We start from the raw sequence: 19,242 nt of genomic DNA, 5'->3' as shown, positions 1-19,242 counted from the left end.
AAAGAAACTTGAGGTTTGGCTCTGCCGTGAGGTAACAGCATTTGGGAATCTCTTCATATCAGCCAGCCTGGCCATAGGAACATCGCCAAAGTGCCACCCAGAACAGGACAGGAACGGTCCAATTCGCAGCCATGAGGCTGCAATGTTAAACTCCAGACGTCCCAAGTAAGGCAACAACCACCTACAAAGCCAGAAAGCCCTGTTAGAAAAGATCCCCACAAGAAACACTGTGGCTAAAATCCTAATAAGATGCTAAAATTAAAGACGTTAGATGTATATTAGACATAAATTGAGAACAAGATTAAATGCATAAAAAAATGAAATACATAAAATAATATGTATTAAAGAAATAAAGAAAAGCCAGATAAGATCAACTAAAAGCTAAATTAAAAAGGTGGGTCTTAAACCTCTACAGTCTCTGCGACCCTGAGGCTCTCCGGCAGACTGTTCCACAGACGAGGACCGTAATGGTGGAACGAGGCCTCAACCTAAGTTTTGGTTATCACCTTAGGGACAATTAAAATGCCAGCGCCAGAGAACCGCAGGGTCTGCCAGGGCTCATACTTTCAAAAGTAGATCACTTAGATAAGTAGGCCCAAGACCATTTAAATATTTTTAAACAACGGTCCTTGTAATAGTTGTAAGTTGAAAGAGACGTTTTTGGTGAAAAAGAGAGCAGGGCATAACAGAAGTCTATGGGATTTTGGCTTCTTGGAGCCACTTCCTGTTTGGAACCTGAGCTGCCAGATTGATGTTACTGATTCATGTGAAATTTTGGCGATGGAAAAAAGAAACAGCTGTTTTATCATTTGAACTTGGCGTTTTCCCAGGGTGCCTTTTGTTTGGTGCTGTTAATAAAAAAGTTGGGGGGGGATCAAACACATGTTCGATCAAAAACGCCCACAACCATCTGTGCTTGGACACCTTCCTTGAAGACAATGATATTTTCACCCTTTACTCATTTTGGAGCATGTCCTCAGGCTTGCTGGTCTCAGTTAAAGGACCATCCATCATGAAGAGGTCCAGAGGTTGATGCAGACATCAAACCTCGTGGGGTAGCATGACCAGACCATATGACACATTCGCCTCGGTGGGACATAGGTGGGAGGGGGGGTCCAATAGCATATTTGCCAGTGCACACAATCATTCCCACACCCCCTACCATAACAGAAAATGTAAGCTCCTTTGTTTGCTCATTTGACTGTGTGGGTGCCATATCCTAAAGCTGGGCGCAGGATTAGTCAGGCATTGTGTCAGCAGTGTGGGATGCAGCATGGAGACGGGGGGGGGGGGGGGGGATGCTTGATCAAACATCATCAGCTTTCATGTGCGAAGGATCTGTGAAATCCTGGGGATAGCGGGCGTTTAAAGAAGATTTGTTGACTCATGTTGTTTTGCTGTAGCTGCACTCATCAGCAGGGAAACAAGCGAGAGAGGGTTCTGCGAGCCGCTCTTCGCATCACTTCCTTTGATGTGCACCACAGTATAACACGAGCCAGAACAGGCTGGGGGGGCAGCGACATGCAGGGTTCACCTGCCAATGGGTACACTTAAAGGTTGTTGCTGCTTCCTGTTTAGGCAGATCAGAGGCAACGCATAAAGATCCCCCCACCACCCAAGCATTTTGGTTTTTGTTTGGAAGGGCTTTATGCCTTAGTCACGCGCACCGGTACGGGTTTTTGGTTGGAGGTTTTTGGATTGTCCCGCAGAGGGTCATAGAGAGAAGTCTTAAAGTGAGCCAGGTGTGTCTTGCTGCTACCTTAAGGCCCGTACAACTACCTTAAGGGACATCATGAAAATGGAACGTAGCATTGTGGAGCATGTGGTAAGTGTATCATCAAGTATTTGTAAAGTTATATGTTCTTGAATGTTTATTGCAAAGCACGCATTCTTGAATGAGCATTTAGCACATGATGTTGACACTACCTCATCCCACCGCATGACCGCCTCGGACAGTTGGAAGAGGCTAAGTCTGAAATGTCAAAGCGGTTCAAATCTGGTGCATCTTGCTCCAGGCTTTTTTCTGTTCCAGTATTTCAAAGACTTGGTGTCATAGAATACTAGCAGGACACAAACCTCAATAAATAATTTCTCTTTCATGATTACATTTTAAACGGTTGGCACTTGCGTGAATTAAAAGGGACACCATCCATACGTCACTACCAAATCAGAGTCCCTGATTGGTCAAAGTTCAACTAGTTTATCTTTCAACGTGCATTCAGTGGTTTCTAGGTTTGCAGGCAGAGTCTGAAAACACTTGTAGAATTTTGTGTTACACACATTCATGACCTCCGGCTGATGCTGTCGTAAAGTGGCCTTACGCTACGCATTAGCAAGTAGCGAGTATTTCCTGTTCGCTGACCGCGCCCAAAACCTGCACAAACAGGGTTTTTTTTTTTATGTAACCCTTTAACCCTTGTGCTATCTTACATGACCCCACCCTTAAGGCCCGAACAGACCGGGACGAATTTCGCGCGCGATTTTCGCCGACCTTTAACGCCTCGTGACTAAACAAAGGGCACCAATGTGAGTGTGCACACCGACGCGAAAAAACGCCACGCGTCAAAAAAAAAAAACGCCTCGGGTTCGCTTTTTTTTTTTTTGACGCGCCGCGTCGAAATCTATTTGACCAATGAGAACGGTGCTTTTGCACATGTGTCTGGAGCTTCTGAAGTTACAGTAAAACACAACTTGGCATACACAAAAATGCCTTGCTGAGCACACATACCAGCGAAGAAGATAGACGCCGTGTTGCATCTACACTGCCGCGAAGAAATAATGACGGACATTCTAAAATATCCCCGAACCAAGCACCAGTTGGAGCAACTGGTGCTTGAAATATTCATGTTTTCTTTGAGTATGATTCTGACAAGCGCGTAAATACTTGGTCTCTTCTTCTGAGGGAAAAGCGAGTTTAAGAAGCGTAAAGTTGCGCAGCGCCACCTGGTGTACAGGAGTAATTCTGTTTACATTAAGCGCCATCTAATGTCAGGGAATGAAATTGCATGTTCGCTCGGCTCATCGTCAGCGAAAATCGCCTGAGTGTGAACACAAAAAACGTGGCGAAAAACGCTGGCGAATAACGCCTGGCGAATATTCGTCCCGGTGTGTACGGGCCTTAACATTGACGTCTTCTCCCTACAGGTGGATAAAGGTGGAAAGATTTCATGTAATCCATGGACACCAGTGAAGATCACAAATCATTGAAGAAAAAAGGTTAAGTGCACTGTCTAGTGGGTCTAGATTACCCAACTCCCAACGTTAAAGTGCCTAGGATAGCACAAGGGTTAAAGAGAACTAATAGCTCCTTGCCCATCCACAAGGTTTGAGGTGGTTGAACAAAAGAAAAATCTCTATGACACGCCTGCGTCTCCCCTCCTTCTCCTTCCTGTCTTTACTTGTTGTATAAGTGTCCACTACGACCTGTCGCCCGTAGCACGCCCTTGAAAAAATATGCTTGAACATTTTGTCTCTATGGGCTCACCTGGTTGTCTATCATCTGTGCGGGTCACCTGTGTTCCCCGCACAGGTTTGTCCATTTTTCACCTGCAGACAACCCGTATCCACCCATAAGGGCAGGCGTGACTAAGGCCTTAGTGAAAAATGGGACGGTCCTGTTAAAAAATGACTAATGATCAAAACATTTGGACGTTTATTGCATGGAGACCCTCCTCATTTCTCAAACCAAGTTCACGGCGTTCCTGGCAGAGGATGGATGAAGAGGGTGGTCTGTTTTTAGTTAGCATACATTACCCTTATGTCTGTGCTTTGGCAGGTAGCATTAAAGGTTTGGCATTCGTTGTGTGAGTTCAAAGCAAACTGTTTACCGCAGGTAACGCTTTTCTGACTGAAAGATGTAAAGGAGCGTGCAGACGCAGCCTTTCCTAGGGAGGCAACAGACCCCGCCATCACGCTGTGTCAGCAAAAACACTCATTGAGAAAACAAGTAATCATCTGGCCATGACAGACTCGTGTTCAGTCAATAACCAGCAGTTTTCCTGCAAATCATTTGCAAACGTTACATCCAAACCACAGTTTCTGCTACAGTGGAGATTCTTAAATGTAAGTTAAAGATGCATCTTTTTAAATTTGCGTTTAAGTAACTTATTTAAATCAACTTATTTATTTATTTATTGGTCTTGTATGGTTTATCATTTGTATGTTTCCACCCTCTCCATCTTTTAGTCTCTGCAGCGTCTCCTCAATTTTTAGCTACAGCCTTTCCTTCCTTTTTGTTTGTCTTTCATTGTTGTTGCTTTTGTGTCTTATGACGTTTTATGGTTTTAACTTATACTCATATATATTTTTATGTCTAAGTAGCTTGTTCAATGTATTTCTAAAAATCTTAAACAGATTAAAAAACCTTCATTTCTGTTCAATTTCACTTATAAAAGCATCATTTCGTAGCCTGAGGGCTGTAAGGACTCACCCTGGGCCACTTCTCTGTGGGTTTGCACAGGAAGTCACATAAAAAAAACCACAATTGCATTTCTTCTGTTCGTTTGAAAAGTCACATCAAATGTCCTTTATTAGAGCAGTATACCTGGTAACAGAAATTCTCACTTAAAATGATTCAGGTCTGAAAAGGGGGGGGCGGGGGACGGTCATCTTCACCTCATGGATTAAAGGCCGTGTCGTATGACCATGTCTGAAATTCCGGTCTTCCGTGATACATACCTAATATTCGTAACTCAAAAGTGTTTTGTCATTCGTCAATGTACGCAGATGTCCGTGAGGGGTTTCAACCGATGGTTCTTTGCGTGAATTTGGTTTTAAGCTGTTGAAATTTTTTGTATGTTGAGAACAATGTAGTTTATGCATATTTTATGTAGTTTATACGCAATTATTAAATGAATAAAGGAATTATTTTAGGCAATTGTGCGGGATTTTTGTGAGATGCAAACGCAAATTTGTGGCTTTTTAAGACCGTTCCTGCCTCACAGACCTTTCACGCATGTACCATTGATTTGTAACTTTCATATCGCGTAAACAGCGCACATATTAAAGTAAATTTACGTAATTGATGCACAAATGACTAATGAATTGCAGATAATTGACACAATAATAATACACAGCTCATGTTCTACGTTGATTTACGTGTTTTTCACATGGTTTATTCTTACTTATTTCGTGGTTTTAACGTGGTTCATTCATTGCACATCTGTGAAAATTTCACGTAAAGACCACAACTTTTCTCTCTTTTTCCACGTGAATTCACACAAGACCAATTTTTATCTGTGCAATATCCACAAAATGTACGTAGTGGCTGTGTCACTCAACTTTAAGATGAAGAGCTACATTGTTTACCTCTCACAGAGGTGAAGAAATAAAGCTTTTCTGTGATTGTACTCACAGAGATAAGAACCTTTTTTGACCTCGGTGAGGTTAACGTCATGATCACTTTCTAAAATAAACACCATGCATTTGAATGTATACCCAGGTGATTAAGTGGACATGTCTTTCTCTGCAACAGCTTCAACAGCCTTTTTGAAAATGCAAACACAAAATGTGACTAAATTATATTGAAAATACTTCATATCTTATGTGTCCTAAGATACTCTTCTCTTTATGACAAAATCCAAAGAACTACATCAGTGAAATACACTGATTGAATTGTAAACCTGAAGCAACAATGTTTAGAGGTGCTTTCGTATGCCTGTCCCAAGTCAGGGTAAATGAAGAGGGTTGTGCCAGTAAGGAAAACCAAAAGCAAATTCAATTCAATTCAATTCAATTTTATTTGTATAGCCCAAAATCACAACAACAGTCGTCTCGATGGGCTTCGAAGTAAAACATGAAATCAAAAGGATCACGAATACAAAGAGTTCAATAGAAAAATACTAAAATGAACTAACAAACTGACTAAGCTATACTGGCATCCCTGCCCTTAGACCCCCCTTCGCGGTAAGAAAAAACTCCCAAAAAAAACGGATTCCGGAAAAAACGAAGAAACCTCAGGGGTGCCCACATGAAGGAGGGATCCTCCCCCAGGACGGACAGGCGATTTACCAGAAATCTTAGAGAAGAATTAACTTATCTAAATCTACAACTACATATATAAAAGTCCAGCAGACGAGCTTCATCCAGCCGTGGTTGTGGGGACAGTCAAAGGCGCGAGTCGAGCCGGAGACAGGAACCACAGCCAGGTGTAGGAGCAGGAGCAGAGGCGAGGTAAACGGTCAGGAACTGGAGCACGGATGAGCCAACTGGAGTCTGGAAGCACTCCCACTCCCCAGGAGGGGAGAGGAAAAGAGGGACAATACATGAATCGCACTGCACCAAACAGAGGCATGGAGAACTAAATGATGAATTATGATCAAGAATAGAGGAGAGGAAGGGTAGAAGTAAAAACAGGAAAGAGGACAGAACCCCAGTGCACCATAGTTACCCCAACTTATAGCAGCCTTTTAAAAGAAATAGTTATTATTAAGTTTAATTTAAACAAATTAACATTAAGTTAAATAATCTCTGAATACTAACTAGTCTGACAATAAGCCTGTCCAAAGAGGAATGTTTTCAGTCTAGCTTTGAATGTAGAAACTGAGTCGGCCTCTCTTACATGAGCTGGGAGTTTATTCCATAAAACAGGGGCTTGGTGACTAAACGCTCTACCTCCAACCGTACTTTTACTAATTCTAGGAACCACAAGCAGTCCTGCATTTTGCGAGCAAAGTGTTCTCATTGGATGGTAAGGGACTATGAGGTCCTTAATATAGGACGGGGCCATTCCATGTAAGGCCTTATAAGTTAACAGGAGGATCTTGAACTTGATTCTGGAATCAACTGGGAGCCAATGGAGCGAAACTAACACAGGAGTGATGTGATCTCTTCTGCTAGTTCCAGCTAACAATCTAGCTGCTGCGTTCTGAACAAGCTGGAGACTTCTTAAGGAACTCTTAGGACACGCTGCTAACAAGGAGTTACAGTAATCCAGCCTCGACGTAACAAATGCATGGATGAGTTTTTCAGCATCACTCTTAGAAAGTATATTTCTGATCTTAGCAATATTCCGCAGGTGAAAAAAGGCAGTTCTGCACGCCTGAGATATGTGAGCCTTAAATGATAAATCCTGGTCAAGTAAAACCCCAAGGTTTCTAACTGTGGAATTGGGGGCTATACTTATGCCATCTAGGGAGACTATCTGAGCAGACAGAGCATCTCTAAGGTTTTTAGGACCAAGTATAATGACCTCAGTTTTTTCTGGATTCAAGAGGAGGTAATTAATTGTCATCCAGGTCTTGATGTCACTGATGCAGGCGTTCAGTTTCTCTATCTGGTCATTCTGGTCAGGCTTCAGGGATAAATACAACTGCGTATCGTCGGCATAACAATGAAAGTTAATGCTGTGTTTCCTGATTATGTTTCCTAGGGGTAGCATATAAAGCGTAAACAGGATCGGTCCCAAGACTGAGCCCTGTGGGACTCCATAGTTGACTCGAGTGCACTGAGAGGAATGGCCATTTACATTAACGAACTGATACCTATCGGACAGATAGGATTTAAACCACTGGAGAGCAGATCCTCTGATCCCTATGTCCTGCTCTAATCTATGGAGTAAAATACTGTGGTCGATAGTGTCAAAGGCAGCACTGAGGTCCAACAGGACCAGAATAGAAAGTAGTCCCTTTTCTGAGGCCAATAACAAGTCATTAGAGACTCTAACTAGTGCAGTTTCCGTACTGTGGTGAGGTCTAAACCCCGACTGAAAGTCTTCAAAGTGGCTGTTGTCCTGTAGGTGGCAGTAAAGCTGCTTAACTACAACTCTTTCTAGGATTTTAGAAATAAAGGGCAGGTTTGATATCGGTCTATAGTTGGCCAAGATGCTAGGATCCAAACTGGGCTTTTTCAGAAGAGGTTTAACAACTGCATATTTAAAAGACTGTGGCACGTAACCCGTTTCCAGAGAGGCATTTATCATTGTTAATATGGGATCATTAATTAGGGGAAAAGTTTCTTTAAATTCTCTAGTGGGAATTGGGTCTAACAGACACGTTGAGGATTTGGAGGACGTAATAATTGATGTTATTTCCGCTTGATCCACAGCAGTGAAGCAGTCCAATGTTACAGAGGTTTCTATGGATGCCTCCACTTCTACCGCTTCAGCCTGCTCTGGGCTGATAGTAGGAATAACTTGATTTAACTTGTGTCTAATATTTGAGATTTTACTGTCGAAAAATGTAAGAAAATCATCAGAGCTGAGAGAAACAGGAACATGTGGTTCTACTGAGCTCTGACTGCGAGTTAATTTAGCAATAGTGCTAAAAAGAAATCTTGGATTATTTCCATTCTCTGATATTAAGGTTGAATAGTACTGGCTTCTAGCTCTACGCAGGGCTTTTTTATAATTTAAAAGGCTATGTTTCCAGGTATTCAGAGACTGCTCTGAACCGGAGCGGTGCCATTCCCTTTCCAACTTACGGGTTTCTTGTTTAAGAGAACGAGTTTCAGCGTTAAACCACGGTGCTACTCGGTTTTGTCTGACGAACTTAGGTTTCAAGGGGGCAACAACATCGAGTGTACTCCTGAGGGCTTGTAAGGCATCATTAACAAACTGGTCATTTATACTAGGACTGATACTATGGGAGCTGGTCTCAGAGTATTTTCTCAGAATATCACTAAGTACTGGCTGAACTGTGTGTTTAAACTCAGACACAGAACGGTCAGTTAAGGTTCTTCTAAGCTGTTTCTTATTCACTGGGACAGAAAGATGTTCCAGTGTAAGCTGGAAGGTAATCAGAAAGTGATCAGAAATGATGGGGTTAAGAGGAAGGACACTCAGCTGGCTGATCTCTATACCATGGGTTAGAACAAGGTCCAGGGTGTGCTTATGACAGTGAGTGGGTTCATTCACACTTTGGGTGAAACCAACATCATCTAATAAAGCTGCAAAAGCCTTTCCTAGGCAGTCACTGGGGTCATCAACATGAATATTAAAATCCCCTAATATTATAGTTTGATCAGAATCTAAGACAATAGTCGATAGGAAGTCGGAAAACTCAGTTAAAAATTCTGAATATGGGCCGGGGGGGCGATAAATAATTATGAGTAAAACAGGTTTTGGAGTTTTCCTGTTTGGGTGACTTAAAGACAATATGATGTTTTCAAATGAATTATAAGCATTTTTAACTTTAGGGCTGAGAAGTAAGCTAGACTGTGATATTACTGCCAAACCACCTCCTTTACCTGAAATCCTGGATTTCTGATAGTTAGCATAAGTGGGGGGGGTTGCTTCATTCAATCTAACATAGTCATCCTGATGGAGCCAAGTTTCTGTTAAGGCTAAAAGACTAAGATTGTTATCAGTAATTAACTCGTTGACTAAGAGGGACTTGGAGGAAATGGATCTAATGTTTAATAAACCGCATTTAATTACATCATAATTCTGCTTGTGAGAACTGCTGTCTGTCACTTTAAGGTTTCTATGACGCGCTCCTTTCATTTGTCTTTCAGCACATAAGCTAAAGCTAGGACCTGCTTGACTTTCCCTGCATGGGTTTTGCACCGGCACTAACCCTAAGGGAGGCTCAGAGGAGCGTTTTACACTGCTGCTCTGCGCCCGGGTCTCGTCTCTGGATTGTCAGGTTAACAGACTAAGGCTAGCAGAAATGTTTCTAGAAAGAAGAGCGGCACCGTCCCGGGTGGGATGGACGCCGTCTCTCCGCATGAGACCGGGCTTCCCCCAAAACGCGCTCCAGTTATCCACAAAACCAACGCCGTTTTCTGGGCACCATCTAGAAAGCCAGCGGTTAAATGATGAAAAGCGGCTGTACATTTCATCACTGACTAAGTTCGGCAGGGGACCAGAGAAAATTACAGTGTCGGACATCGTCTTAGCCAGTTTACACACCGAAGTTACGTTTAACTTAACCACCTCTGACTGTCTCCGTCGGGCATCATTACCGCCTGCGTGAATCACGACTCGACGGAACCTGGACTTATTCTGAGCTAACATCCTAAGGTTCCCCTCGATGTCACCAACTCTGGCCCCCGGATAACACCTGACTGTAGCCGCTGGGAGCTCCACGTTTCTAACTTCAGAAGAGCCTATAACCAGAGTTGAGTGTTCAGCGGGTGTGTCGCCGAGGGGGGAGAACCTATTACTAAAGTGGAGTCTCGGGTGCTCTAAGTTTTTGCGTTTAGCACTATGTTTCCTCCCAACCGGTACAAACCCCTGACTGTCTCCCGGCTGTTGGGAGGGCGCTGGGGTGCTAGCTAAGTTAGCCCTGGTAGCGCGGCCCGCGCTACGAGTAACGACCTGGCTAGCCGGCTTAGCTTCCACTGTGCGGAGCCGCGCTTCTAACTGCTCCAGCCTGGCCTCCAAGTCTAACACAAGACTACACCTAACACACCTATCGCTATCTTCACTAAAGGAGGCAGGGTCATCACTAAACATATGGCACATGGGGCAGGAGAGAGGAGGAGAGACGGAAGGAGTGGTGGCCATGCCAGGTTTTAAGCTAAGGCTAGCGGTGTTTAGGTAAAGAGAAGTGGTCTATTTAGCAAAATGAGAAAGTGAACAGCAAGCGGTTTAACAGTGGTGAATTCGCTAATAAAAGGTACTAGATGTGAATATTAACCCAGATAACCCTTAGAGTAAGCAATAGTAGTAAGGCTAATGCCAAACAAGAGGACAGCAGTCACACACGACTAGCACTGGGAATAGCTCACCCGGAAATGACGTCACAGGAAAACCAAATCAATAATCAGCTGTGATCGTGGCTAACAACAACCCCCACTGATACTGCTGACCCACTGAGATCCGGTGGAAACTGGACTACTGTTGGTGGAAGAAGGAGAGGAAGGAAGGAAGTTGTGTTTGGAGACAGAATGGAAGTGTGACGTCAGAGTGAGAACTCTGAATGTTGAGACAGGAAACCTAGAGAGGTGTTTGATGTGATGGCAAAAAGAAAAGTGTGTTCAAGAGAAAGAAAGGTTTGGAAGCAGCTTCAAGATGTTTTATGTTGATGGATGAGAAGATCTAGAGTAGAGGAGAGGGGTAACTGGAGCAGACTTCAACCGGCATTTGGCTGAAGGAAACAGAAGATGAGGAAGTGATGGAGAAGTGATGGTGGTGGATTTGAATGAAAATGACGATGGTGGTGAATATATTTTTCCAGAGTGACAGGGTTGACCACATCTGTTGTAATCTGAAAGACATCAGTGACTCCAAAGTTATGGCTAATGGGAGTTTAGCCAAATAGCAGAGGATGGTGGTGGTAGAATGACTGTGGTGGGGAGGCAGATGAAAAGGAAAGGAACGGAGCAGAAAACCAAGCGGCGGAAGTTGAAAAAGGATAAGTGTGTGACTTTTAAGGAGAAGTTATAATAGACAAGATCAGGAGGTTTATCTACATGATTGGACAACTAGAAATAAATTGATGATGAAGACTGAGAGGAAGGGATTTGGTGTTTCATCTGGGATGAGGGAAGCAGATCAGGAGACTTGGAATGATGAAGTTCAGCAGTGTGATAAGAAAATGGCGTGCAGGGAGAGGCACTGCAAGGTGGAGGCAGTGAGGACTTTTTTGGAGGTGGAGCTACAGGTGAAGCAGAGAAACACAGACAGGGTTGCTGTGTGGTGGGGGGAAATTGAGCTGAGCTGGACTCCAGGACACAAGACAAAAAAAAAGAATGACTGAAACCCTAAAAATCAAAACTGACCTGCTCTGATTGTGTAATCCTCCACCCATAAACTCCTGAGACCCCTCCTCCCAAGGTCATGTCTTCACTGTTAAAATGGATGTCTTCGACTAACAGTATTGACAGTTGTAAGCACTTCCTGACGCCTCTTCCTTCCTTTCTGATTCCGTCTCATGCTCGCTGTCTGGCTCTCATCCCTAATTTGAAGCAGCTTTTAGTCTTTTAACAACACAGAAAGTGGCTTCATTGAAATGCAATGAAAACTGCACAGAGAAGGCAAAGTTAACTAATGGGCTCAAATTTTCAAACGAATGCAAGATTAAAGTCAATTGAATCTCCCATCGGGTTTTGACTGAAACCCTTTGAAAAGAAACCCCACAGTGGGTTTCAGAGATGAAAAATAGGGCTTGTTCTGAAATATTAATAACATTTTATACCCTCATTACAGAGTGCAATAACATTTGTTTGAAAACTTGGCTGTATCTTTTACCTTTAGGGTGTTTACGTGCTGCAGATTGTGGACCTTCACCTGTCAGGCCTGCAGGTCCAAATCTGGCCCACCTTCCCTTCACACTTTCAATTCAGCTATGACGCCCTCTAAATAAAGCACAGGCGATATTAGGGCATCCCGTCTGACAAAAGTCAGGCAGTTCAGTTCAGCGGCAAAGCAGAAGGAAGAAGGGGAAAAGGTGTCTGAGTCAAAACCACAGAGACGACCGCACATTCCTTAGAGAGCTCCTTTTTTTTACATCCTTTGCACCATTGTCTAAGGAGTGCACGCAGCATTTGAAGTAAGATGGCCTAGTTTTCTGACTTTACATATACCATGAATTAAATATGTTTCACTTTTAACACCAGGTTTTCTATAAATGAAGTGTTAAAGGAAAAACACAGAGCACATTAGGGAAAATCGGTTTCATTTTTCAGTGACAGATTCAGCATTTCTTTGTCTCCAGCTCGCACTGATGTGCACGCCTCCTCTCCCTGCGAACGTCTTTGGAGGATACAAAATGCGTCAAAACTCATATCCCAGCCTGAGACGAAGAGCAGTGGGCCCACAGGAGTGACAGGAGGAAGATCTGAAACTCTTCTGTCATCTGTAATGGGCAAGAAGTCATTAAAAACGTCACTGACGGCCTAATTAAGACGGGACATCTGGTCTTTCCTCACAGAATGGATCGCAGCAGAGTACAAATAACTCCTCCATGACAAGTTGAGGGGTGTCATACATCTCAGTGATCGTCAATCAACGTGGGACTTGTGGAGCTCTTTCATCATTAATGAGCGACTGCTTTGTTTTTTGCTGGATGAGAGAAACAGTTCCAGAAAATTTAAGAAATAAAGAAAACCCCCGTGCAGAGGCTGGTTTGTCAGTTTGTGCCGCTCCGTCTCCCTTTCATCTTTCTGCCAATTAGGTGCAAAAAAACCTTGAGGACACGACTCGGAAAGTGCTGCAGATGTTGGACGATGTCCTCTGAGCTGCAGTTGGACATTTTGGATTAAATGGGTCAAACACTGATTTGCAACATGAATTATATATTGGAGGATTGAAAAAAACAATTCCACAAAAATAAAACAAAGGAGAAAAACTTATGGATCATCTCTCACCAAATAAAAGCAATTCGTGATAGATGTGTGAGTCGCCCCAGCGCCACCTTCAGACCTTAAAGTCTCACTTCAATCATCTTTTGATCTATTTTCAAAGTGTTCCCAGTGGTCTTTTTCAACTATGATTATGCTGTTTTTAGCCAATTTTTTTTTTTCAACTAGTAGTTTTCTAGGACATAGTTTCTCCAGAGCGCCAGGAGTTCATTAGAAAATTCACCTCTGAGTTGTGGACGAGAACGTTGGCGCGGAGCAACCCCAACCCTCTTGGAGCATGGAGCTTGTGGCTCTCCTGTTGTATTTTCTACGTCACAAATAGCATCTTTTTCAAAAGGAAATTTTTTGTCTGCTTCTGATTCACAACGGTTTGAATAAAGAAATGCTCAGAAATGCAATTTTAAGCATACTTTTTATCATGTATGTTCTCTATCAACAGAAAAGTGCCACAAGATCATATTAAAAACACCAAAAACAAAGTTTTCATGCGGGTGGGTCTTTAAAATTTCATAAATGTTTGTATTGGCCCCCAAAAGGTTTAGCAGCGGCCTTAACTATCCTGTACAACACAAAAATTGACAAAAGGACCCAGCAGGAGAAAAGTTCTGCACGTCTCCTGCAGCCTCAACCCATCTGCCCTGAAGGGTGGGCGGGGTTTGCCAGTCTACCTGCCTGTTGGGGGGGGGGGTCTTCAAGCCTTCACCTAGCCTCACCCTGTCCTATCTAGAATGGAGTCTTGGGTTGAGACTTTCTGAATCATCTTACAGACACTCCCATCCTTGGATGGTAGTCACTACCAACTTTTACAAACAGCTTAAAGGTTTTTTTTTTTTTTTTTTTTTATCAATAGAAAGAAACACTGCAGCGTTTTAGAGCTCACACGTGACTAAAGATCTCTTTGGTCATTGGTCAGGATTATGAGGGCGGGGCAAAGCAACTAGAGGCCAAAATTATGGAAGTCCTACTCTTTGCAATCCTTGTCGGGATAGTTCATTGATTAAAACTTCATTTTTTCGCTTTAGATCATCTAGGAAAATCATCAGGAACAACACTGTTTACGTTGTTGCGGTGGAGGCATGCTGCAAGGCGGCTACTGAGGAGGCAAAGAATAAGAAGTTACTCTGGTAAGTGTTTATGAAATATAGATTGTCGGGAAAACAGTGAGATGCAATGTGGATCACGTTAAAAGTTGTTTTAGCGGACCTGCATTCACGGGTTGCTGTGTTTCATTATCATGGTTGCTTTCTTTCTACTGTGTTTACATCCCATAATGCCTGGCTACGGTGGCCGTTTTGGTCCAGTTGTTCCGCTCCCAGCACTGAGCCTGTTCAGACTGGGTTTGGGTGTATTCAGACAGAAAATTTGTCCTAGATTGTTGGGGGGAAACAAACTCCGGTTCACTTTGAGTGGACCAAATGTGTCCAGTCTGAATACATCCTATGAAATCAGAAAATGAGAAGTCACTTTGATTGTGTGATCCACTTTACTACAAAGCAGCAAAGATGCAAAAACCTTTAGGCCAAATTCAGTTAGATGTATTCACCAATAAAGATGCATTATTTAACAGGAATGTAAATGGTGTATACAGCGCTTTAACCCTTGTGCTGTCTTAGATGACCCCCCCCTACATTGACGTGTTCTCCCTACCATGACAAAGGTGGATAAAGGTGGAAAGATTTCATGTAATCCATGGACACCAGTGAAGATCACAAATCATTGAAGAAAAAAGGTTCAGAGCACTGTCTAGTGGGTCTAGATGACCCACCTCCCAATGTTAAAGTGCCTAGGATAACACAAGGGTTAATGCCTTGCTTTAAGGCCCAAAGCACTTTACAGTCACAATCCATTCACACACTGATGGCGGCTCCCTTGCCAAACACTGCCATCAACCTAAAGCCACCAGGAGCAACATGGGGCTCAGTGTTTTGCCCAAGGATACTTCAACACACGGACGGGCAAGGCAGGAACCAATCTTCTGATCAGAGGTTGACCGCTCTACATCTGCACCAGATTGTCCCTAGAGGAAGTAATGCTATTTTCTTTCAAACGTTCCAGAAACAACCGACTTCAGATTAAGAAGTGATTTAGAAAAATTACAAAATACAGCAAAGACAGTAGTTCAGATAAAGGACAGACAACCGTGTGTAAATTAAAAAAAAAACTTCCAAAAGCTGTTATTTAAAAGAATGAATTATTCATCAGAATTGGTTAGTGTGGCTACAGTGATGAAATCAGACTTTGAGATGTTCTTCTCCTCCCTTGTTAATGCTTACGCCATAAACATCCAAATCAATTATTTAGAACTCGTGATAAAGACCTAATTGAACCAGAGTCATAAAAATGATGAGCTTTGATGGAATAAAAAAAGAGAAGCTGTTATTGTGACAGGCATTGGAGTAGATGTTGAGAAGTAAACCCAACAGAGCTAAAACTGATTTCAGAACCTGATCTTTTCTTGATGATTTCCCTTTTCTTATTCAGATAAATTCTACAGAATTCATCCCATTTTTTCACCAACTGTTCCTCTTTCTTCAGGTTTCAGACCTGGTTAAAACAGGAGCTCTTCTGCTGTCTCCTGTGGCTCACGTGTTTGCTTTTCCTGTATTTTCTGTTGTCCGGTGTCTATGTTTCAGTAAACTCCAGACCTAGATTAGACATTTCAGTTTGATGTCCTGCATGGAATCCACAGCCCTGCGGGCCAACCTCCTAATCACTCGCTCAGTGTTTGTTGTTCACACTCATGATTCCAGCAGAAACAGTTTTCTTTTCATCATTTAAAATCATGTATCTTACACTGAAGCAGCCAATGCATGAAAATAATTGGAACCCAAGGGTGATATTTGTTGTCCTGACATAATTATTTTGTGGTTCTTGTGTGCTAAAACTGATCCACAGAGGGACAGCACAGTCCCACTTTCCGTTCAATCACAGACAACCTGACGGTTCTCGCGCACGTTTCCAGACAGTTTCCACCACTCAGGGATTCATAGAGCAAACATAGACCATCTCTCTGATCTGACCAGAATTTTGTTCTGTCCATTTGAAATATCACACAACCAAACCATTTCCCTGCTTCTTTGGGATTAACCAAGTTTTTTTTATTAGTCTCAAACTTGGTTTTGTTCTGGAAGCTACTAGAGGTGAAGGTACATTCATATGACTGAACTGCCTCGCCTGTCCCATCATTGGTCACTTACTGCGCTGGCATCATAATACAGTTTAGGAAATCTGGTTTCATCAAAATAATCTGAACTAAATTCATGTTTGGAATAGAGAGGAACCTCTGTTTTATAAGACGTTTGTTTCTTTTTGGGTAACACCTTGTGAGTTGGCCGCCTTAGAGAGCCTATGTGTGAGTGAAAGACTTGTAATTTTAATTGAGGATGCACAAGAAATCTGGATTTATAATTTGATAATTCCTCTTGAATATAAGTATTTGGTCACCTGTTACCTCCTCCTAAAAGGGACCTGCCGACCCTTAACCCGATCAGTTTGAAACCGCGGATTCTGACGCAGACAAAAGCGGCTTTGAGAGCCTTGGGCAAGTCATAGGGATGTCTGTTTAGTTTTGCTTTTATTAAAATTTTTGTTTATTTAATGTTATTTTTCTTCTCCGCCCAATATAACCTTAAAAAAGCCCTACCATTCCCGGATTTCTGATTGTTTTGTTCTCTTGTTGTCTGTTGTTTCATGTTTGTTCCTTCTGGATGCAAATGTTCATTGGTTGTTTTGTTGATTTGCTGCGAGTGAAGCCAGGTGTTTTGTAGAGTTCAATCTTTCAATTAAAAAACATAAATTCAGCTGATTTACGTTGATTGCTGAAACAGTTGCAGAGTTACGGTAGTGAAAAGAGCTCTGGTGTTGAAGAGTTAAACAGTCACACTCCAACCACTTTGGCCAATGACAAAGATCTGTCAAAGGACACCAGGGACAAAACTGTAGACCTGAAGAAGACTGGGTAAACTGAATCTTAGGCTGCCTTTACACTGCATTGTTCAAGTGACCCAATTCCGATTTTTTCCTCTCATGTGGCACAGATCGAATATGACCGGTGCACGTGTAAGCAGGACAAAAGCGCATGGATTCCGTTTTTCTAAGATCGGATACAGGCCTCTCTCATATGTGGAAATAAATCGGAAATAAATCGGATACGTGCATTTGCGTGTGCCATGTAAGCAGACAAATCGGATATTTCCCAGTAAATGCGAGTCGTACGTCAGTGATGTCAATTCAGGATACCACCAACTGAGATCACATGACTTGTTAAGGTGCTTTTTGTGCGCTGATTTTGCTGTCAGCGTGTTACCTTTCAGCCTCAGGCTTCAGACCGTAGTTGGAAACCGATGTTATGTCCGGTCCGGTCCCGGTCGGGACGCAAACGGTAACTAATCAAGCGGGACACCGTTGCTATGGAACAAGCTAGAAGCTGTTTATTTTTTGTATGATGGGGACAGTGTGTGTGTGTGTGCGCGCGCGCGTGCTTGCATGTGTGTGCGTGTGACTTAAGGAGAGGAGAGCGGGTGTGAGCGCGGAGCGGGGGACTGTCGGAGAACCGTAAATTAAAAATAAGGTGTCTCGCCCAAAAGTTTTGGAGTCTTTCTTAGCCCACTGGAGGCTGAGGGTTCAGAACGGAAAAGAGAACCCCGAGGAATTCTCCCGTGTGTCATTGCTCAGGAAAGGTTCAACACTTGGATCAAACTGTACTGTTAGTACAGCACAACGTCTGCAAACACTTCCTCATTCAAAACTCAGAGAGAGCACATAAGACGGCCGACCAGCCCTCCTTCTTTTCCTCCCCCGTGCATCCCGTCTGGAGCACCCAAGGCAACGCCTCCTTCCGTCGCCGCCTTGCCTCCATGACAACCGCAGTCACAAAAGTCCAAAGGATGTCCGTGGAAGGCGGAAATGCTGCTACGTAGTCCTCAGAACGTCTACGTTTGACAGTTTCAGCATTGTATAGTGTAAAAGCAAAAATCAGATACGGGTCACTTTTAAAAGATGATGTAAGCGGGTCGTCAAAAAAATTGGATATAGTCAGAAAATCGGATATGGGCATCAAGACCTGCAGTGTAAAGCCGGCCTAAGTGGCTGTATGACTTAGTTGGCTGCATGTAGGACTGGTGCTTGGGAAATCAGGGTTCAATTCCCAAGGGGCGCAATGAGCTTCATCCACTGTGGCTCCTTGGGCAAGACCTTTTGCGCTACTGGCTAAACATGCAGCCACAAGTGGGCCCAAGTCTGAGCTCTCCTGTGCCAGTCCCCAGCCCAGATAAAATATAGGGTTGTGTCAAGAAGGGCATCTGGTGTAAAAATCTTTAGCAAACCACCTGTGTGAATCAGTGAAAGCTGATTCGCTGTGATGACCCCTGAAGGGATATGTTGACAACAGCAACACGACCTCAATTAAAACCTCACACTGTGAGGTCGAAATAATCACAGCAACCGTGAACAAACATCCCAGAAGGAGGAGCTGGTGAATGACCTGCAGAGAGCTCCCTTTCTGTACCTGGAGAACCCCCCCCCCTTCTTTAACAGTGAAACCACAATCTCCGTTGTAGCAGATCACTTGCTTTAATATGGTGCTGTTATGTCCTCTCCCCAACTACCTCTTTGAGATCCTCTTCCAGCACACTCCATGGACCACCTCCACCCTAGCTCATTGATCCTGCACAGATGGTCCATTGGCTTCTTTGTTTCCGCTGTGGGAGATGCGCACTGCTGAGAAGCTCCATCCTGGACCTCTCAATCCTTGATCTCAGACTTCAGTCACCCCCATGATAGTCAGCATGGTGAACTGGAATCTTGCTCCTTTTTGGCCCTGCTGTCGTATCGTCCATTGATGAAGCTCAGGATGAAGCTCATGCCTTTCCTGCTACATAATCTTGTATATTAGATAGAAATTAATAATTTACTCTCCTGAGTTCTTCTGGCTTATCCAATATTGTGAACACACAGAAAATGGATGGGAGAAGATTTTGCTGCTTCTTCTTTTTAGTGCCT

The sequence above is a fragment of the Oryzias latipes genome, chromosome 23, assembly GCF_002234675.1.
Source record: "Oryzias latipes chromosome 23, ASM223467v1".
Classification (NCBI taxonomy): domain Eukaryota; kingdom Metazoa; phylum Chordata; class Actinopteri; order Beloniformes; family Adrianichthyidae; genus Oryzias; species Oryzias latipes.
Note: the sequence above shows the minus strand (reverse complement) of the source record.